Genomic DNA, 20,210 nt, shown 5'->3' with positions numbered 1-20,210 from the left:
CATGGACATCCATGGCGCACAGGAGTTACCCCCATAACTGGAAGCTTGAGCTGCTACCCCTGTCAGTGCAGTATGTTATTGTATGTGAATGAAGACTGTGGGCCTCATTACACGGATGGCGGTGGACCAAGGTGCTATTAGCACCTTGGTCCAATGCCGGTAAAATACCGGCTCCGGTAAACCCTTACCTCCTACCGTGTAATGAGGCCCTGTATGTTTGCTGCGTCTGTTCAGTCAGAGGGCAAAGCTTGCACTGTGACTGTCTGTGCTGTTTTCTGCAAGAATCATGCTTCTGCCTGCGCTGCATGTGAGGAAATGGGCTGGGCTGCCTGTGCTCACGCAGGAACTGTTCCGTGTGCCAGTTTGGGGTCACAACCATGCCTTTCTCCTGTAGGCTTTTCATCCAGTATTTTGGTGTTGGCTGTTTTAATACATCTTTGGGAGATCAGCTTTTCATGTGTGTGCACTCACTCAGTACCTCAGTTAGCCAGTCCCCTTTCACACAGAATATTTTTGAAAGGCTTGCATGGCTGGGGCACTATGAGTCATGGCACATCTTGTTGAAAGTGTGTGTACAACACACAGGCATAACATTGTCAATGCCTTGGCTAGACTGCATGCCCATTTAGTCCTCGGCCTCTCTGCTGAGAAGGCCCTGTATTGTTGCAATGTTAAATATCAGCCCTAATGATAGGCCTTGAAAGTGTTCAACTAAGCAATAGCAGCTCGGCTGAAAAGTTGGGCCCCCTGGCATATCGAACGCACTACAACTGTTCTGCGATGTCCAGTATTCGGTACCGGGTGTTTTGCTCGAGCCTACATGCTCGTTCCAGCGAGTGCTCGTCAGCAAGTGGTCTCCAGTTTGGACTAGTAGAGACTTTGAAAAGGGCAAGCATATTGGGAGAGGAAAAAGGGAATGAGGGGACGTGACAACTAAGTGTTGAGCGCTTCTCGCGTTCTTTACATTTTTGAACTCAAGGCTTAGTTGCAAATCAAAATAGATGGACCATGTCATGAAAGCATTTTGTATGCCACTCCAAACAGTGGGAACGTGCCAGCTTCGATGTCAGAGTAATGATATACTCTCAAGTAAGCAACAGAAAATACTATTCCACGTTATGCTTTCCAAAGTAGGGCATTAACTAAGAAAAGAAGCTGGAACGAGGCAAGCTGCCCAGAACCGCAGAAAAACAGGACTCGTGGGTGAGAAATGGAGACAGCCCCCTTATCCACATGTTTTAAGAAGGACGTGTGGGGGCTTGTCTCCGGGTGAGACTTTCATTTTGCGGGGACTTTGGCGAGGAAGAGTAGGACTCGGTGTAATGAAGATTTCGTCTAGGTGTGCCGCTCATTTTCACACCTAGTCCCCGAGGTCAATGAAATGAGGCTTATTCAGGTCCCCAGAATAATTTTCACACAGTAGGTCCCTCCAGGGAACTTGTATAGTGTCTTGGTGGACACACTGCCCGGCCTGTGGTTCCAGGCTCATCACGCTTGCAGAAGCACGCAGAGCCAGTTTCCCTACCCTGTGTGGGAGTCACCACGGGCCCATTAGTCGGCACCCTGAGGTCTAACCTTCTTTACACTCGGTAGGCCATGAGACCCCTGCAGAGTGGAAACAGCGCCTGCGACACGGTGGGGTCTACACTCTTCAAACTTTGTCTTCATCTTCAGGTTGTTCAGTTCCAAAATGTATTCGCAAATGGAGCCATATCACGGAGGTTGCTTTTTCATGGAGTTTTTTCAGTCTACCTATAGACACGGCAGAAGTGGGGATTTGCTCTGAATCCTGTTCCATGTAATCCTGTTTTTACGATAAAATTCAAACGGTAGTAGACTCTCTCGCACCACTTAATGTGAAAACATCATTACCCAAATTCAACCTTTGGTATAATGAGGAAATACAAATGTCTAAACCGAGTGCATCGTCTTGAACGTCATTAGCGGAAACATGGAGATTCCTCCTCAAGGATCAATTACCTAAGACAAGTCAGAGGATACAAAAATGGAGTCAACTATCAAAAAAAGATATGTTGCTAACTGTTTCCTTACAAGCACTAATAGTATTAGTTTATTTTATTTATTTATTTTCTTTATTGTGCATTTGTAAGGCACTTATACATAAAATAAATTGTGTTTCAAAGCACCCACAGGGCAACAGAGAGGGAACATGCGAACGAAAAGCAAATATAACAATGAACGATAGAGGCAGACCTACTAGGCCTTGTGAGCATTCAGAGTGTGCAAATGCGAGAGTGAGGGAAGGGTTGAGGGAGTGGGGGTAAGTGCTAGGATTACAAAAGAGGAAAGTGCTGGGGAGTAAGCAGCTGTTAAGTGTTTTGGAGACAGTGGTCAGCTGCCAATAAATAAGAGCAGGCCTGTGGTGGCATAGGCCAGTGGGTGCCAAGGCAAATGCTGGGGGCGGGCGGAGGCTGAAGGAGATTGTGTATAGGAGGCCAGGACCCAGAAGGACACATAAGGGCCCTTGTCAACAATCTCAGCAACTGTGGGGTTTATCAGACGAGGGAGGAAGGGAAGGAGGAGGTGAAAAGGAAGGTCTTGAGGAGCTTTCGGAATTTGAGGCGATCCGGCTCAAGAGGAAGGGGGAGGCTGTTGCATGGGAGGGAGCCTGCTGAGGAAAGAGATCAGCCACCCGCTCGCTGTTTAGCGAAGTGCTTGACACACAGAGAGTTGGTGCCAGAGGAACGTAAAGATCTGGAGGGAGTGTATTTAGTGAGAGCCAGTTGTAGATAGCATTGTCCCCGGGCCCCAGAAGGCCTTGTGGATGATGCATAGGGATTTGAAATTGATCCTTGCAGCAAACGGGAGCAAGTGGAGGGATTTTAGGGATGGAGAAATGCTGTCCTTGGGCTTGAGGCCAAGGCTAAGTGGTAAGAAAATGTTAAAATTCTTCTTAAATCACGTACAGTTCAGGGAGTCACCCCATATATTATATCCTCTCAACTTCTTTGAGAAAAACGGGCCAATTATTTTTAATCCAAGATTATGACTATCAGAGAACAACTGGTCAAGGCATCTCCACCCTTCGATCCTGATGCTTCTTCCATGTTTAATCAGGGTGGTTCAGGAGAAAATCCTTGATACATTTACAGAGCTATCAGAGAAGTCTGTACTCCATATTATGGCTGAAAGAAGACCAACAGGGGTTTCTCTTGAAAAATGTCACGCGTGAATTTCAATGCATATCTGTAAATCTCTGCTCTCTGGTTATATACCCACCTCGCTGAAGATGGCAGTAGTCGTTTCTTTAAACAAACAAACATCTTTAGATCCCTCCTATCCTGGAAATGAGGGTGGTGAACGGTTGGTATTGTTGTAACATGTTCATGGACGATTTCTTTCCCTCGAATTAATGTATATTTGTTTGAATAACATTGATTTTAAAAGTGTTGTAAGGTACCCATTCATGCTGTCCCCTATAAACATAGGAAAGTAGGTTTAATAGTCTTGTGAGGTACACTTTCTAGGGGGTACCTTCACTGTTGTCCCTAGTGTCTCTTTTTGTATGTTAGGGTGATCGAAGATGAACCATAGAATTTCAATTGCCTCCAGAGACACATGTCAGATAATGATCCAAGTGTTCCACCGGGGCTGATGGCGAACTCTGGGTCCCTATGCACCGTAATGCCGGTAGAGGTGTGCTGGGGGAAGCTGGAGGCAGCAGAGGGGAGCCTCTAAAAGACACTACTCGCACCAGAGCATATTCTGGACATACAATTGAGATCATAGGTTGCTTCAAGTCACAGATGTAATGCAGGAACGGCATCAAAAATCAGGTGACAATCCTGGCAAGTAAAGAGCCCTCATCCATAACTGATGACACTGGCTGGCCTTCGGGTGACACTAACACAAGGAGCAAATGATGTTGGCGGGCATTCCGGATCTGGACATGCCATAGACATGTCCCTCAAAATCTTCATGAAAGAAATAGGAGACGGACCCATCAGCGCGGGTAGCACAAGTATTATTAGGCTTTGTGTAGACCTTAGAATCCTCAATGCTGACCTTCTGATTTACTTCAACTCCCACCTGAACATTGTAGATCTATTGCACAAGATGGGGGTGCATGGCCTTTCACACCTGTATTGCCTACTTTTCACTTTGCTGGGCATGGAGCCCCCTGTGCGTGGAGTGGTTTCCCCTTCACTTGTTCTTCACTTGTTCCTGGCGATGTGCTCCATACTCCATACTCTCTCACCCTTGGTGACGATGGATGATGGTTCCACCATTACACTTTAATACCTTGTGTGGTTCACTGAATCTAAAGGCACTCTTGAGCACTTGGTACTATGTGCCCTATGGTTAGCTTTCTTTTTTTGCATGCAGCGCTACCGGTTGAGTTTGCCTTTTCAAGGTTTGTCCTTATGGTTAAATGTGCCGCGATGTGTGTGTGTTTAGTATCCTTGTTCAGAAAACTTGGACCTTCCTTAAATCCTTTACTTCTCTGCCACTCGTGACTTTAAATGGAGCACGCAGTCGGTAGTGTTGTGCTTGCAAGCTCTCAATGCCTGTATCATTTTACGACTACCTCGTTCAATTGGGTATCTCTCCCTTATGCATTTCTCCCTTTCTTATTTCTTCCCTAATTTTGTCTTGCCTCGATTATTGTTGCACTCTTTTACTTGGTCTTCTTCCTTCTAGTTACAATTCTACTACTCACCAACTTTTCTTTCTATCCCCTCGTGAATCTGTGTTGTCTGCTTTAGCTACTCTTCATTGGCTCCCCTTTAAATCACTTCTAATTTTTGATTTTTCATTTCTTATCTATTGTTTCAAAGTGTATGGTTTGCATTCACCTCATATTTCTTTTGAAGCGAGGATCCCTGGAATGGCCCTCCTCACCCCCATGAATATGACGGCCCGAAGAGTTAAAGACGCATGAAGCAATTCACTATTTGGGCAGCCCCCAGGAGGGCCAGTGACATCTACATATGCTGACAGATATTCTCTTAGACAGCCATTCAGACCTTATCCAATCAATGTCTTTATGGATACAGGTGCTTCAACAGTGGTCATGGACCCAAACTCCTCAATGGACGACGTTGACTAATGAGGAGAAATCATTGTGCTGACGTCATTAGTGACACCACGACATAGCCAGGTTAGTCATGAAGTACACTCGCAGCCATGCCCGAAGTTACACAAATATACACGTGCGCACACGAAGAACATGTTTACACAGTTCTGTAGATAGAGGACAGACACATATATATACTGTCAAAATCTTTTATTATCTTTCTCATTAGGCAAGTGCAGAAACGCTAAACGCAAGGCAACGAAGAGATGCAAAGCAAGCTTGCAGATGCTTATTGCATTTAACCCTATGGAACTACAGGATCATGTAAGGATCCAGGAAGGACCAAATACGACTAACCTATGATAGGTTAGCATGGTATAGATATGCAGACATCTTAGAATAATTATAATGGGGATTACATGAGGCTACAGGACTAGAGATGAGGGAAAGTAGAACCAGGCTGTACAGAACAGCATGCCAGGGCTTTCAGCCAACGTCAGACACTAGCAGCACATTTCAAACCTAAAACGAGAAGGAGCCATCTGCAGAAAACAGAATAAATCCTCATAAATTGCAGATCAGAAGAGCTTAATTTTGTGGTCCTCAACCACATGATGCAGCACAGCTAGAAAATGGTCATTCATCCACGGTGGGAAGAGGAATGGTTCTCACCAACACAGACATGAGGTGAAATGTGGAATCGTTAACAATGTTGCAATGCTGAGGGCACTTTCACAGGCAAAAGTGGTAATACTAAAGTTGCATTGGGAACACATAGTCATTCTCATCACCTAGAGAGGTTTCACAGAGCATTGAGAAGAGAGCTGACTCCCAGGCCTGGGGAGGCCTGTTGCATCCAATCAGGGATCCAAAATCCAGGGGTGGTTGGCAGAGGTCGAGGGCCAATGGTAATCCTGCAACCCTGCAACAATGTAATAGATAGTTTCTTGGGGAAGGGTCAGGCCATCCACTTGACATGTGAGGGCCAATCAACCAAGCTCTATAGGTGATATCCATAAGGGATACCACTCCAATCACCGAACCAGTAGGACCCGTAGTTATTTTGGGGAAGGGCCCATGTTGTGATGCAGGGATACAACAAAATGGCTTGACACGGGCCCTTGAGGAGTGATTCTGAGAATGTTCGAATGTCCTGTATGATCCCTGTCAGTTTGTGTAATAAACAACAGTTTAACTTGCCACTGGCTGAGTCCACCCGTTGTATACTAGGGGAGGGTGGGTCGGTGGGTTCGGCCCTGGGAGCTGAGACGGTGAGATTGTAGTAACCCCCAGGCCTCTGGCATAGTTAAACCAACACTTTGGTAGTAGAGGTATGGTTAAATACGCCCACTTGGCATAAGCCGCCTCTTCTGCCGCATCACTGGGAGGGCTGCAGGGCGCTTCGTGGAAAACAAGCCAGACGAGGAGGTGCTCCCCTGTGCAAAGGCCATCAGGAGCCAGCTTGGAAATATCCTGCCCGTGGTCCGTGAGTAGTCCAGCAGATCAGAAGGGTGACATGGCAGCTTTGGGGAACCGGTAGCCGAACGGCGTCTGAATCACGGATTGTAAGTATTGACTCACAGCAACTAAGGGGGGTGGTAAATTAACATTGGGTGTGGGATGTTGAATATCTTTGAAGTATTGTTGAGTATTATTGTGAAGCATAGTAGGGAAAGGAGAGGAGGTAGATGTCATTTTTGTGGTTAGGGAACATTTGGTCTTGAGGTAAAAGGTTCTGGTGGATAACCTAGACTACTGAGTTAAGGGTACGGATGACGGACGTTATGTGAATATTGTATTCCATGTGGATTGGCCATTTTAGCTTGGGGCATGGATGATGGTATCCCCGTGTAAGGGCTTCGCAAAGGGAGTTAGTCAAGATTGCGGTAGGTGTTCGGTTAAGTCTCACTGAGGCATTTTATCTACAAGGTAACGCTGTAGGTACAGATTGAACACAAGAAATATTAATATCAACTGTTAGGAGGCAGGTAGACAGCTGTGGGTTCATGTTGGGGTTGTGTAAATGTTTGTGTAATGGGACATTAGCGTTGTGAGCGTTGTAAGTGATCACTAGCACTCCCTTGTTTAGTGAAGTGGTGATGTCCCCATCAGGTCTGTGCATAGGAATAGGAGAGCACAAGGAGGTACAGAGGTTGGCGCTGACAGTTAAAAATTGACGAATAGGCTGTTCTGTGGCATGGTGCGGAAAGCGTATGTGCAAGATTGGCAGGTGTGCCTGAGGAGGCAGAAGGTTGTAGAAGGACGGTGCATGGAGCACTCCTGACAGGTTGATTGGGAGCCAGAGAGGATTGGGAAGAATTGACGAGACCTGCTATTTGTGAAATTGAGAAAACTGAAATCAAAGTATTCTTTTGTGATTGTATAGTAATGGAAATATCAAAAGCCTCGACTTGAGGTCAAGTAAGTATAAAGCAATGTATCAGGGAAGTACGGGGTATACGTCCCTACAAAACCTATGTAAGGCCCTTCTGTGATACAAGAACAAGATTTGTAAATATAGCACAGAATGGACAAAAAGCACAGAAGGTAAATTGACTAATCCATGGCCACAATGTGGGAATCTCCCCAAAAATGTGTAGCAACCATTACAGACACACATACAAGACATTTATAAAGGGAAGAAGTTGACCAAACGCATGGTGATATTTGAACGCTGGAAAATGTTCCAGGAGGATGAGGGGGAAGTAGCAAGGCATCAATGGATGCTGAGCCAGCAGGAGACTATGGACGCAGCATCCTCAGCCCCCGCTCTCCCACCTCCTCCTGAGCATGAGAAACAAGGGGCTGCCGCAGAAGCGCAGGGGATATACCCTATACGGGAGCTAAAGGCAGTGGAATGGTACACAAATCCAATATTCCAACCTCCACCATATGCTAAGGAGGCAGGGGCAGAAAGGGGTTGGACAGACGGATGGTGGGAAAGGAGCACACAGCGAGACCTAGAATAGCACCAAGGAGGAGCTAGAGGGCATAGCATTGAATGAGTGGGTGGGAGGACAGATATTTCTGAAGTTGGATGGAAAGGTAACGGGAGATCCAGCAAGAGTGAATAAGGAAGTATTAGGTCGTAAGTGAAGTGCGAGACTGGGCGGAGATAATGGAAGAAGTAAAAAGAAAAGGAGAAAGAAGAAGAGGAGGGACGTGAAAGGGTGCAACAGTAAAAGCACAGGGAGGAAGAAAAGGAGCAGGAACAGTGAGAGATGAGGAGAAGGAGGGAGCTCGAAGAGTTAGAAAGGTGAAAGGAGGAAGGCGAGAAGGAAAAGCAAGTTTTAATAAGAAGTGAACGGAGAAGGTGGGAAATAGACCAGCTTGTGAGAGAGGGCAAACGCCAGGAAGAGGAGCACGCGGTGAGAGACATAAGAATAAAGTGGAGAATGGGCAGATGACAAGGTGGAAGGAGATAGGCAAACGGAGCAAGGCAGCAGCACCACACATGACAGGACTGTCACACCATCGGACAGGACAAACACAGGGTCCTCCGAGAGGGAAGACAGCTGGAACTTGATCGGCTTTGTGGGGAAGCTACGCAAAGTCATGACCACAAGGAGGCTAAGCTTCGTGGATGATATTGACAGCGACATGGGAGACACCGAATCAGATGAGGCCAAGGGGGGAAGTGAGGATGAAGGAAAGCGATGACCCAGGCATTGATCGACGGGGAGTAGCGCAGATAGAAGCATGACATGTGAAATAGGAAGTGACACAGGGAGATCTAGGGGTGACAAGGACAAGAGATCCAGAGATGCATCACGAAGTATGGATGACCTAATCCCATATGTGCAAAGGCTCAGAGACCTTCCTGGATGAAGAAAGGGAGAACCAGCACAGGCACTTACTGACACTTAGGATGCTGAGAGATCAGATAGGAAGATCAGGCTGATGCGAGGAGTGAATTGGGAGATCAGGTTTACACAGTTGCCCTTACTGGAAAAGGGAGGGGGGCGACCTCAGTACATACCATGGAAGCATATAGATAAGGAAAACTTGAGTGTAGGCTACCCACATCAACCACAGGAGTAGGGAGATGGATATATGAAATGGAAAGGATGACAGCAGAACAGAAGTTAGCAGTGGGAGACATAAAGGGGCTATTAGTGGCGATCCTCAGGGAAGCCGCTGATGACTTATGGAAAAGGGCAGGGTACCCAGAAGTAACCACCCAGGACATTGTGCAAGATGGGGCGCCATTTGCTAACTGCCGAGCAGCTGTATCTCAAGCTCTACGGACACAGTAACCAGACACATCAGACATTATTGCGATTAACGCACACAAAATGGGGGATGACGAAGACCCCTTGCACTACATTTAGACTATTCAAGAGCTTTGGTGCCTAGAAATGCGAGAATCTTGGGACAAAACAGTGGCATCATTTTGCCATATACTATGCCAAGGGTTGCCATAACAGGTGCAAAGGCAACTAAAAAGTTGGCGGGGATGGAAGCCAAGCCTTGGTCAGAAATACAACTCATGATAGTACACTATTGTAGGCTAACGCAACAGACCTTGAGGTAAATGCGCAATCAAAGAAAGCAGGAGCAGCCGAAATTAGTGAAAATATGCCATGGAAGGGGCAGAATTAACAAGCACAGTAGGACAAGGGGCACCACAGATGCAGTATGCACCACTGCCCACGGGAGATGGGTTCATGGGGTACGGGGATGCGCAGCATGGTTTCTGAGGAAGAGGGGGGCCACCAAGGGGACACGGGTACAGGCATCATATGAGCAGAACATAGGGGGATTTCTGGGGGATTTAAAGGATATTGACAGCAAATGCAGCAAGGCCCAGAAGGGTTTTCTGGGGGGTATCAGATGTTGGGTGTGTGGACAGATGGATAGGGCATATCTCAAGTGTATGCAGGAGCAGGGGAGGGACACAACAAAATGGGGGAATGCAATACCAGCCAACATATCAAGGGGAACAGAGCAATTTCTATGCCCAGGACCAGACACACCACCAAGGACATACACCAAACACATACCCACAGACACACCAGCCCATGGCACAGGCACCACAAATGCAAGCACCTATGCAGAAGTATTCGCAGGCATCACAAATTTCACATATGCAAGTTAATACACAACACACATACACAGCACAGCAAATTCAGCAGATGCAGAACAGCACACAACCAAACGATGGGACAGTGGCACGCATGAACTCCATGATAAAGACTCCCATTAGAAAACTAGGGGGAGCTACTGTAGTGGGGGCAACCCGTTTACGGGGAAAAGAATGTCATACCCTCAATAGGACAGCCCACAGAAAGACTTGATGTGTTCCATCCTATCGATTACACCCAAACCTGCGAAGTAACCATGTATAGGGGTGATGATAGGTGACAAAACATTTTCCTTTCTCGTAGACACAGGGATGACTAAAACCTGCATCCGGGTAGAGAAATATAGTATGTCAGGCGATGCCATGAATGCTCAAGGGTTTTCTGGGATGACGGAAGTGGTTCCTTTCACAGAAGATATTGCACTTTCTATAGGAGAGCATGATCAATCTTTGCCCCTACTATATTCTCGACAGACACCTGTAAACATACTGGGGAGAGACATCATGAACAGACTTAACATGACCATTTCCTTCACTGACAAGGGGATAGTGTGTTCCACACCAGGGATACACCTTCTAAACGTGAGGGAAATCATTCAAGTCTATTGTGGAAGGAAGATACAGAGGGGGGTGCCAGTAGGTGAGGAACTGTTTCAGTATGGGACTGAAATAATAATAGCATGGCTCGCAGGGATCCAGGGGAAACTGTGGTGCCTTCCCAATGAGTACTTATTCAGGCCAGAGATACCATTAGATGAGAAGGAAGGGACCATAGTGCCATGATACGTAGAGGCAATGATAGTGGGGGATGATTGGATAGCAGTGCACGGGACAGACAATGCAGGGTGACCATGGAGAGCAGTCATCGCTGTGGCAGAAGGGTACAGGTTGACCACAGTTACAGATGAAGAACTATTCAAAGACAACAGATCAGATCACAAGATGATGTTCGAAATGAGCATCACATATTGGGTGAGGATACATCACAGGGAGGTACCACAGAGAATGGCGTTGGTGCTGAAAGCACCAGAAAGATTTGATAAGTCTCCCCAGCATCCTATGGACCACAAGTCCCTATGATGTGGGGCTTCTGAAAAGGATAGGAGCAGAAGATAAAGCAGCTGAAGCCAGGAGCCATTTTACCATGAGTTAAGCAGTACCCACTTTCTTAGAGGCAGACAAAGGCATCTATAAAATGATTGCAGCACTGGTGAGGCAGGGCATCTTAGTCCCATCAGAATCACCATGCAACACAGATGTGTACCCTGTCAAAAAGGCGGCAAAGGGGTCATGGCATTTTATACAGGATGCTGCACTCTTAAACACAGTGTAGAAGCAGAATTTCCATTTGTTTCCGAACCCGGCGACAATTTTGTGTGGCACCCACACGGAAAATGCCTACTTCATGGTCATAGAGTTGAAGAATGCATTTTTCTCTGTACCAGTGCACCCAGACTCACAGGACTCAACTTCATTTCTATAGAGAAACATAAAGTGGAAACATACAAGACTTCCTCAAGGGTACTGTGAAGCACCTGCCTTATTCAATAGGGTACTTCAAATGATACGATATATGATATGTTATTTATAACATGCTAATACCTAGAGGTTTCTAAGCGCGGACCCTGGGATCGAACCTGTGTTGCTCTGTGTCGTCTTGCTTCCAAGCTGAGGATGTTGCCCCTGAGCTATCCTGCCGAGAGGTAATGTACAGATAGAGAGCACGGTTCTACCCACACTTTTTAATCTATACACCAGACCACTCTGTCACCTGTTAGAGACTTATGGGGTCTCTTTTAAGAATTACGCTGATGATACCCAGCTGATTTTGGAAATCACTGGGGATTATGAAAAGCACACCAAGACTCTGACCACCATCTATGGACTCGTTGCACAGTGGATGACGGAAAATTGGGCAAAAGAGCAAAAACTGAACTCCTACTGTTTGGCAGCCTTGGGGCCAGAGCTAAGTTGGGGAAAGAATACTTGCACTTAAGTATCAAGGGGTACCCTATAGCAGTAGCCGAAAAAGTTAAGACTCTGGGGGTCTTCCTAAACTCAACACTGGGTTCTGAGACCCAGACTAGTTACATATCTAAAAATTGCAATTACTACCTAAGACTCAGAAATGTTAAGCCCTTTATTTCAGAAGACAACTGTGCCTCAATCGGTCGCGCCATCATTCTCTCCTGCCTCGACTACTGTAATTCACTGCTGATAGGGGCCAGTAAAAATGCCTGCATCAGCTCCAAATCGTCCAAAATGATGCAGTTCATATCATCAAGTGCAGCCTCAAACGGGATCACATTTCATCAGGGAGAAAATCACTACACTGGCTCCCTATTTAAGCCTGTATCCACTTTAAAGTTGCAATGTTAGTGCACAAGTGTTTATACGGAAAGACACCAGCATACCTGAAGAGCCGCATCATACAATACCTACCCACTCATGCACGCCGTTTCTGCAATTTTGGGAACAATTAACAAAGACGGATTCAAAAGGGTGGGTGGTCTAGGGAAGGCCTTCCCCAACCAAGCTGCTCTGATATGGAACTCTCTCCCTAGCACTCTCAGGTTGTACAGCAATGTGAAAACCTTTAGGGCCTTGCTAAAAACGATTCTCTTTAAATACGTTTTTACTTCATAGTCAGGGGGAATATGCAGCCTCTTGATATATACTGATATCAAAATGTCCTGTTTTTTTATTTTGTTCTATTGTGTTTATGTGGCGGCCAGATGCCTGTGGGTTTACGGCATGGTACGAATAAATAAATAAATACAAATACAGTACGTAGATGACATATTGATCTGCAGCAAAACAGAGGAACAGCGTAGAAATGACTCAGTACACATGTTGACAGTATTAGCGGAAAAAGAGTGTAAGGGGGAGCAAGGCCAAATTACAATATTGCCAGACAGAAGTGTTATACATTGGACAGATGTTATCCCAAAATGGCAGAAGAGTGACAGCAGAAAGGGCAGAAGCAATACGGAGGGCAGCAACATCCACAACTGTAAGACAAATGCAACAGTTCATAGGACTATATCATTACTGCAGGGCATGTGTATTTGATTACATTACCTTCAGTAGGCCCCTGTTTAGTGCACTGAAAGAAGCACAAACAGGGGAGAAGACACTGCAATGGACAACAGAAATGACTGAGGCAATTAACAAGCTGAAGGAAGCAATACGAACAGCTCCAGTGTTAAGGATCCCAGATTATCAAAGGAATTGTTCATATTCTCACACACTGATGGAGCAGTTATGAGCACCGTAATGACACAGAAGGCAAGCCTGGGGCACATGCCTCTAGTTTATTACAGTGGAAGTTTAGACCCATTAATGAGAGGACACTATTCGTGTGAACAGGCATTGGTTGCAGCTGCATTTGCAGTGGACAAATCAATATTACCATGGGATTCAGCACCACTCTCTACGTGGAGCATGCTCTCTTTGCAATACTGGAAAGCCCGAAGAGCACATTGACGACACAGAGAGTTTCAGGGTATGAGGTATTACTATCAAACCCGGCTCTCAAGATAGTGAGATGCAGACTTGTGAACCCAGCGACTTTCATCACTGACATCTTACAGAAGGGTAACTATGCACATGACCGCACAGCAAACATGAATTCAGTGACACTCGCAAGTGAAAGGAGGACGCACTTGAGGGGGAGATGTACAGGTATTTGACAATTGACCAAACATCTGGGGAAAGACATACTGGGACAGCAGTCGTGAAGTTAAGGGAGGACAGGACAAGTGAGGTAGTGACCAGCGCACGCCTACCGTCACATTATGCAGCGAAAGCAGCACAATTAGTGGGTTTAATATTGGCATTGGAGCACAGAAGTGAGTAGGAAGTGACAATTCTTTCACATTCAGCCTATGTGACATCCACAGTGCATTCTGGGCTGTCACGTTGGATGAGGAGGGGCTTTAGGCGTGCTGATGGGTCACCGCTTCAGCATACACTCCTACTGGGCAGATGGATATAGGTCATATATCTCCCAGAGCAAATAGCAATAGTGAAGTGCCAGGCACACATAAAAGGGGAGGATCCCATCTGCAGTGTTAACAAAGGGGCAGATGCAGAAGCAAAATGCGCTGCCTATTGTGGGAACATCTTAGAAATGGAGATCTCATCTCATGTGTGCGATTATGCAAGAACTATGATACTAAAAGAAGGGTACAATACATTACCAGTGACAATGTCATTTGCATTATTACACACTGCACTGACACAATTATACTACCTGAACCATACAAGGAGGGAGGTGCTGGCTGCTCATATTGGAAAAACATGGTTCTGTCCTAATGACTAATTGTCTAGTGTGTAAACAATATACTGTGGGTCATACATTAAGGGTAGTGAGAGGATCCATACCTCGCACAGTGGGTCCATTCCAACAACTGTACATCAACTAAGTCAACATGATCCAAGTTTGCCAAGGGTACCGCTACATGATAGTGGTTGTATGGCCATTTTTCCATTGGATCGAGGCTGGTCCTTGTTCCCATCCTGATGCCCTTAGTGTGGTGAAATTCCTGGTCCGGGAGATATTCCCACAATGGGGCATGTGTGAGGAACTGCGGCCAGACAACGGCCCTCACTTCGCCTTTGAGATGTTCCTGCTCATCACAACCTTGTTAGGTATCTAACACAAATGTTCCTGTGCCTGTCGCCCACAAGCAAACAGGGTGTGTGAGCGCCTCAATTACTTGTTTATGGAGGCTATGGCCAAAACTAAAAATACCCTGAATAAAAACTGGCTCCATTGCCTTCCCTTATCCTTATTCGCACTGCGCAATAAACCAGGTCCGACCACCATTTAACCCCACATGAGGTGATGACAGGACGGCACATGCAACTTCCGCTGGCTACTCCCGTTAGGGCAATCAAAGGTGCTCAGAATGTGTCTGATGTATTGGGTCAAGAAATGTACGAGTATACAACTTCCTTGATTGTTAATGCCTCTTTTGTTTCTCGACAGCTGCAAAGACAACAGGAGAGACCTGAAGCCTGAGAAGAGAGTGACAGCATTGAGACTAACAAGGACTTACTGGAGCAGTCACTTTTGTATCCAGGGGATACAGTACTTTTGCATCATTTTTCCCGCAAGTGGGATGCCCCACGGTTTACAGGACCCCATGTGTTTGAACTGGTAACTGAGCGAGCTGTCAAATTGATCGGGAAAAACTCCTGGAATAACCTTGACGACATCAAGCAGTGGCCTCTTCTAGCACCAACATCGACAGGGTCAACGATTCACAAACAGATGAGCAAACCAATAACCTGGAAGCAGCACAGCCCAGCAGAGGACACCCAATGGTTACTCGCTCATGGGCTGCAGAGTTCGGGCAAGGACTTCGTACACATCCAAAGTGAGGGTACACTGTTTGTTATTTTTCTTTCTGCTCACATTCATCGTGAAAGTACAACTGTTTTTATTGCATTTCTTCCCTGCTTCCAACTGATCCCCATCCTGAAACCTTCCAAGGCCTATTCATCCAATTTGTTAGGAGGTCCAACAGAACACGGAGATGTCACCCTAATGTGTATTTTCGTGAATTCATAGCACATCTGACCCAAGTTCACCCACAAATAGAGAGAGGAAGCCATCCGTACTTGCAGTACTCTGCGACCCTAGAATTAAAGCTATTCAGGAACAACTATTCATCTTTGCCATGGCAGACTACATGGTCCGCAGGGCTTGAATTAATACAATACTAATCCCATAGCGCTTTTTGTGCATTTCAGGCGGGCAACTGATAACTTAAAGCTGCACCAGGATCCAAGCAGCACAGGTAATGGAAACGGTTATTAAAAAGATGCTCATTCTTTCTCTTTTTTGGCGAATATCCCTTGGATTTAATGCTACTGCTGTATCCTCTACTAACATTACCCTAACTTCAGCAGGTGGAACAACCATGTCAGGTGGACAAGGGAGCACTGTAAGCACAGTATGGAGAGGTAAGCACAGTGCTGATACAGACATGGGAGGGATGAACCTATGTCTCAATGATACTGCTTGAGTATCTAACAACATCATGTGGTACAAGCACATGCCCAAAGTAGGTAAATAAACCACTGGGGAGAGCTGCTATGTCTGCTCACTAATCCCCTATGCCATGAGTGCCTCCAGAACGTTTATAGCAACTGACATACCAGTAGAAAGAACACTTATGTACCTATCCAAGGGTCACAAACCGAGGAAGATTCCAAGGGAAAACAGCAACATTGAGATGGATGTACAAGACAACATTTCCCTATGGAGACAGTTATATAAAGACTATTGACATGATGAACAATTACTGGCAATTATACCAGGCCATACAATACATAACTGACGGCCCACAGAAAGGAGAGACAATAACACTGAAGGAATTGCCCTGCCCGAAGAGGGGGGGTAGGGAAATACGAAGAGAGCCAGGATGTTGGGAAACACCACAAATGCTTGTGTGTGGCCAGATACACACAGTGGAAGAATGCAAGGAGGAAGTAGTAGGTAGGCACACACCCTAGTACAAGCACCGGTAAATACAGTACAAAAAGAAAATGACAAGTGCCTGAAGGAATGGGATGCGAGCACCAAGTTACTGATCCGGGTGGACAATGCAGCTGGACCATTGTCCATAATACCACTGAAGAAACCAGGATTATGTTACCAGAACAAAGGTACAGTGAAGGCTGGAGAAAACACAGAGTGCAGATACACAGAAAAGAATCCAGCAATGAAGATTGGCACAGCATTATTAATGGATCACTATTGGGCATGCAGATCCAAGGAATACAAGAAGCTGTCACCCAACTAGGGAGGAGTTTCCTCATTGGTACACATCAATATTCCAGCACTGGTGGTGCCACAGAAGGACCTCAAGATAGACGACTTCCCCAAGATGGATACTAACAAGAGAAAGAGGAGATAGGTAGAATTGAAGGAAAAGGGAAGAAAGAAATGGTCAGGAGAAGTGAGTAGAGTGAAAAGAGACAACTATTTCTCATCAGAATCATCACTAGATGAACCACCTGGTTGATCAGTGGGACAGAGAGGTTTTTTTCACGTCGGAGGTTCCAGCTCTACAGACATATACAAATGCAAAATGGTTTCAGATAACAAGATGGGAGCCGATGCAGACAATAAACTCCACTGTAAACAGCTTCAACGTGATAAAAGAAGAACTCCAATCAGTACGATTGATGGCTCTACAGAACAGATATGTTCTAGACCTTCTCACAGCAATAGAAGGAATAGTTTGCAGCCAAGGTCAGAGATGAGCAGCAAATTCCAAACCAAAAATGACAAGGAGCCACATTCAGAAAAACTGAATAAATCCTCATAAATTGCAGACCAGAAGAGTTTGATTTCGTGGTCCTTAACCATGTGATGCAGCCGAGCAAGTCAACGGTCATTCATCCGTAGTGGTAAGACAAATGGTTCTCAGCAACACAGACATGAAGTGAAGTGAAACATGGAATTGTTAACAACATTGCAATGCTGAGGGCACTCTGACAGGGAAAAGTGTCAATACTAACAGTAACATTGGTAACATATAGTCATTCGCATCACCTTGAGAAGTTGCACAGAGTGCTGAGACCAGAGCTCGGTCCCAGGCCTGGGAAGACCGGTTCCAAGCAATCATGCATCCGAAATCCAGGGGTGGATGGCAGAGGGAAAGGGCCAATGGTAATCCTGCAACCCTTCAGCAATGTAATAGATAGTTTCTTGGGGAAGGGGCAGATCAGCCACCTGACATGTGAGGGCCAATCAACCAAGATCTATAGGCGCCAGTGGTCAAAGTGAGCGGGAGCGGTGCTCCTCTACTTTTTTAAATGACCTTTTACAGCTCCTATACTTTTATTTTGGAAAGAAACCGTTCCAGAATGGTTTCGTTTTAAAATAAAAGTGTAAGAAGAAGTTGAAACTTGCACTTTCAGTGCACTGCGCTGATCATTCCCTTAAACAACAGGTGGAAGTGTTAGGGGGTTTGCATTGTGTGTGGGAGGGGGCGTGGTGATTTGTGGGGTGTGGGTGCAGGCCAGAAGGGAACATAATTCCACTACTTCTTTTCGTACACTTCGACCACTGATAGGCGCTATCCATAAGGGATAACACTCCTAGGAATTTTCGAATGTCCTGTATGATCCCTGTCGGTTTGTGTAATAAACAACAGTTCTAACTTGCCCTTGGCTGAGTCCTCCGTTTGTACGCTGGGGAGGGTTGTTGGGCCTTGGGAGTTGAGACGGTGAGCTTGTAGTAACCCCAGAACTCTGGCATACCTAAGCCAACACTTTCTATTCCCCTAATCATACAGTTGGATCCCAATTTCAGTTACTTCTGGTAATTCCTCATCCTCGATGTGCTCAGTTTCAGTTCTGTTCCTTTTGTCTCTTAGCTTCGAAATATTGCAATAAACTTCCACTGTCTGTCAGACCTCATTCTTCTCTTTCTTTCTTTTAATCGCATTTAAGAGACTGTGGGCCCCATTACAAGTTTAGTGGTATTCTGATAGTAAATCCCCCAGAATATCACAAAACAGAATTATCATTACGCCACTTGGTCCAGCGGAATTACCGCAGGATTATAAGTGGTGGTATGGTGGTGTTAGTCCCCATTTATGGAGCCCATAGCATTCCATGGGGATTTCGGCAGAATTATCACCGGCAGTAATTCTGCCGATTTGTTGGTAAGGCATTGAATTTTCCACTGCCTCACAACCAAAGTTGTAGTATGGCGGTGCAACAATACTGCTTTACCACTGCATTAACGGCGTTGTTTTACGCACCGCCATACTTGTAATGAGGCCCTACATTCTTTCTCTGTCATCTTCCTAATTTTGATACTTTAATGTGTTACTTCCTTTTAGTGTGTACTGTTTTTATTGTGTTTTGGCAAAAGGGCTCAATAACTCAAACTGTCTATTTCCCTTTCAATTGAAAACATATGGGGATGTGGTGGGACGAAACCGCTCTCGGGCTTAGGAGTATGCAAAGATTGAAAATGGTGCTTGCATGCTTTTCTCCATTGTGTGAGGGAAGGTTCTGTGTGGCTGGGCGATCATAAATGGAAAACTCTAGTTGTGTAGAGAACACCCTTATTATACCCAGCCTTCGCAGTTCATTCTGGTGCGGCCATGTGCTGTGTGTGGGTGAGATGGGGTGATAGAATAATAGGACACAGGCGCAGTTAGCTGTCTTGTGACTTGTGCAGGCACTTGAGACTCCAGGGGAATGTGGGAACTTTTAAAATCTCTAAATGTTTCAATAGAGACATGGCATAGAAAAAACAAACACAAAAACCTGGTGAAAGCTTCTCTTGAAACCCAGGAGAGAGGCACTGACCAATGAGGTGGCGGTGAACCAGACAGAGGGCCTCATCATGAATTGGGCGATCTCCCGGTGTTAAATCCACCGGAATACTGCCGAACAAAATTACCGTTACCACCACCTGGTCTGGCAGTATTACCACCGGATCACAAGTGTCAGTGTAAGTCCCCATAGGACTCAATGGGGTATTTTTGGAGCAATTACCCCGGTGGTAATTGCATCGTGGTAATTGCACCAAAAATGGGTGGGAAGTCGGGGCATTCCTCCGACTTTCCCCCAAACTCGTGATTGGGCAGTGCCGTAATGTGTCGGTAGTGGTATTACTGCTGCATTTTTACCGCACCACCCAACATTTGATGAGGCCCAGAATCTGGCAGTGATTGCCCATGCTTTCTTGCCTGCCACTGTGCTTCTCACCCAGGATCGACATTTTCTTTTGTCACAGCCCCTTGCACCTTACCACCCTCCACCCCAAATCCTGTGGACCGGTTCCTGCCACACCCCCAACTTATTTGGTCACCACCCCTGTCTCTTGCACCACTACTGCCCAGCCGCGTCATGGAAATAGCAAAGGGTCTTGCTCTATTTACTATTTATAGTGTGGAGGACATCTTTGTATGGAGTTTTTGTAAGAGAAATCAGTCATGAATGTTCTTTGCAGCTACAAGTTCCCTCAATGGTAATGGTGAAGAACATTGTTTATTGGGGTAGACAGTGCCCATCTGGACTCTCATCCCTCGCAAGGCCCTTGCCGTGCTCTGG

At 45.9% G+C, this 20,210-nt stretch overlaps 1 protein-coding gene across 3 annotated transcripts in view; it reads right to left on the bottom strand.

Moving 5' to 3' along the window:
* MEF2B (myocyte enhancer factor 2B) overlaps positions 1-20,210 on the bottom strand; it is a 533,283-nt gene that overhangs the window by 102,826 nt on the left and 410,247 nt on the right. The gene's annotated exons all lie outside the window — the stretch shown is intronic.

Source organism: Ambystoma mexicanum, chromosome 1p (assembly GCF_040938575.1).
Source record: "Ambystoma mexicanum isolate Mex_15411 chromosome 1p, UKY_AmexF1_1, whole genome shotgun sequence".
Classification (NCBI taxonomy): Eukaryota; Metazoa; Chordata; class Amphibia; order Caudata; family Ambystomatidae; genus Ambystoma; species Ambystoma mexicanum.
This window is presented reverse-complemented; position numbering and strand designations above follow the sequence as displayed.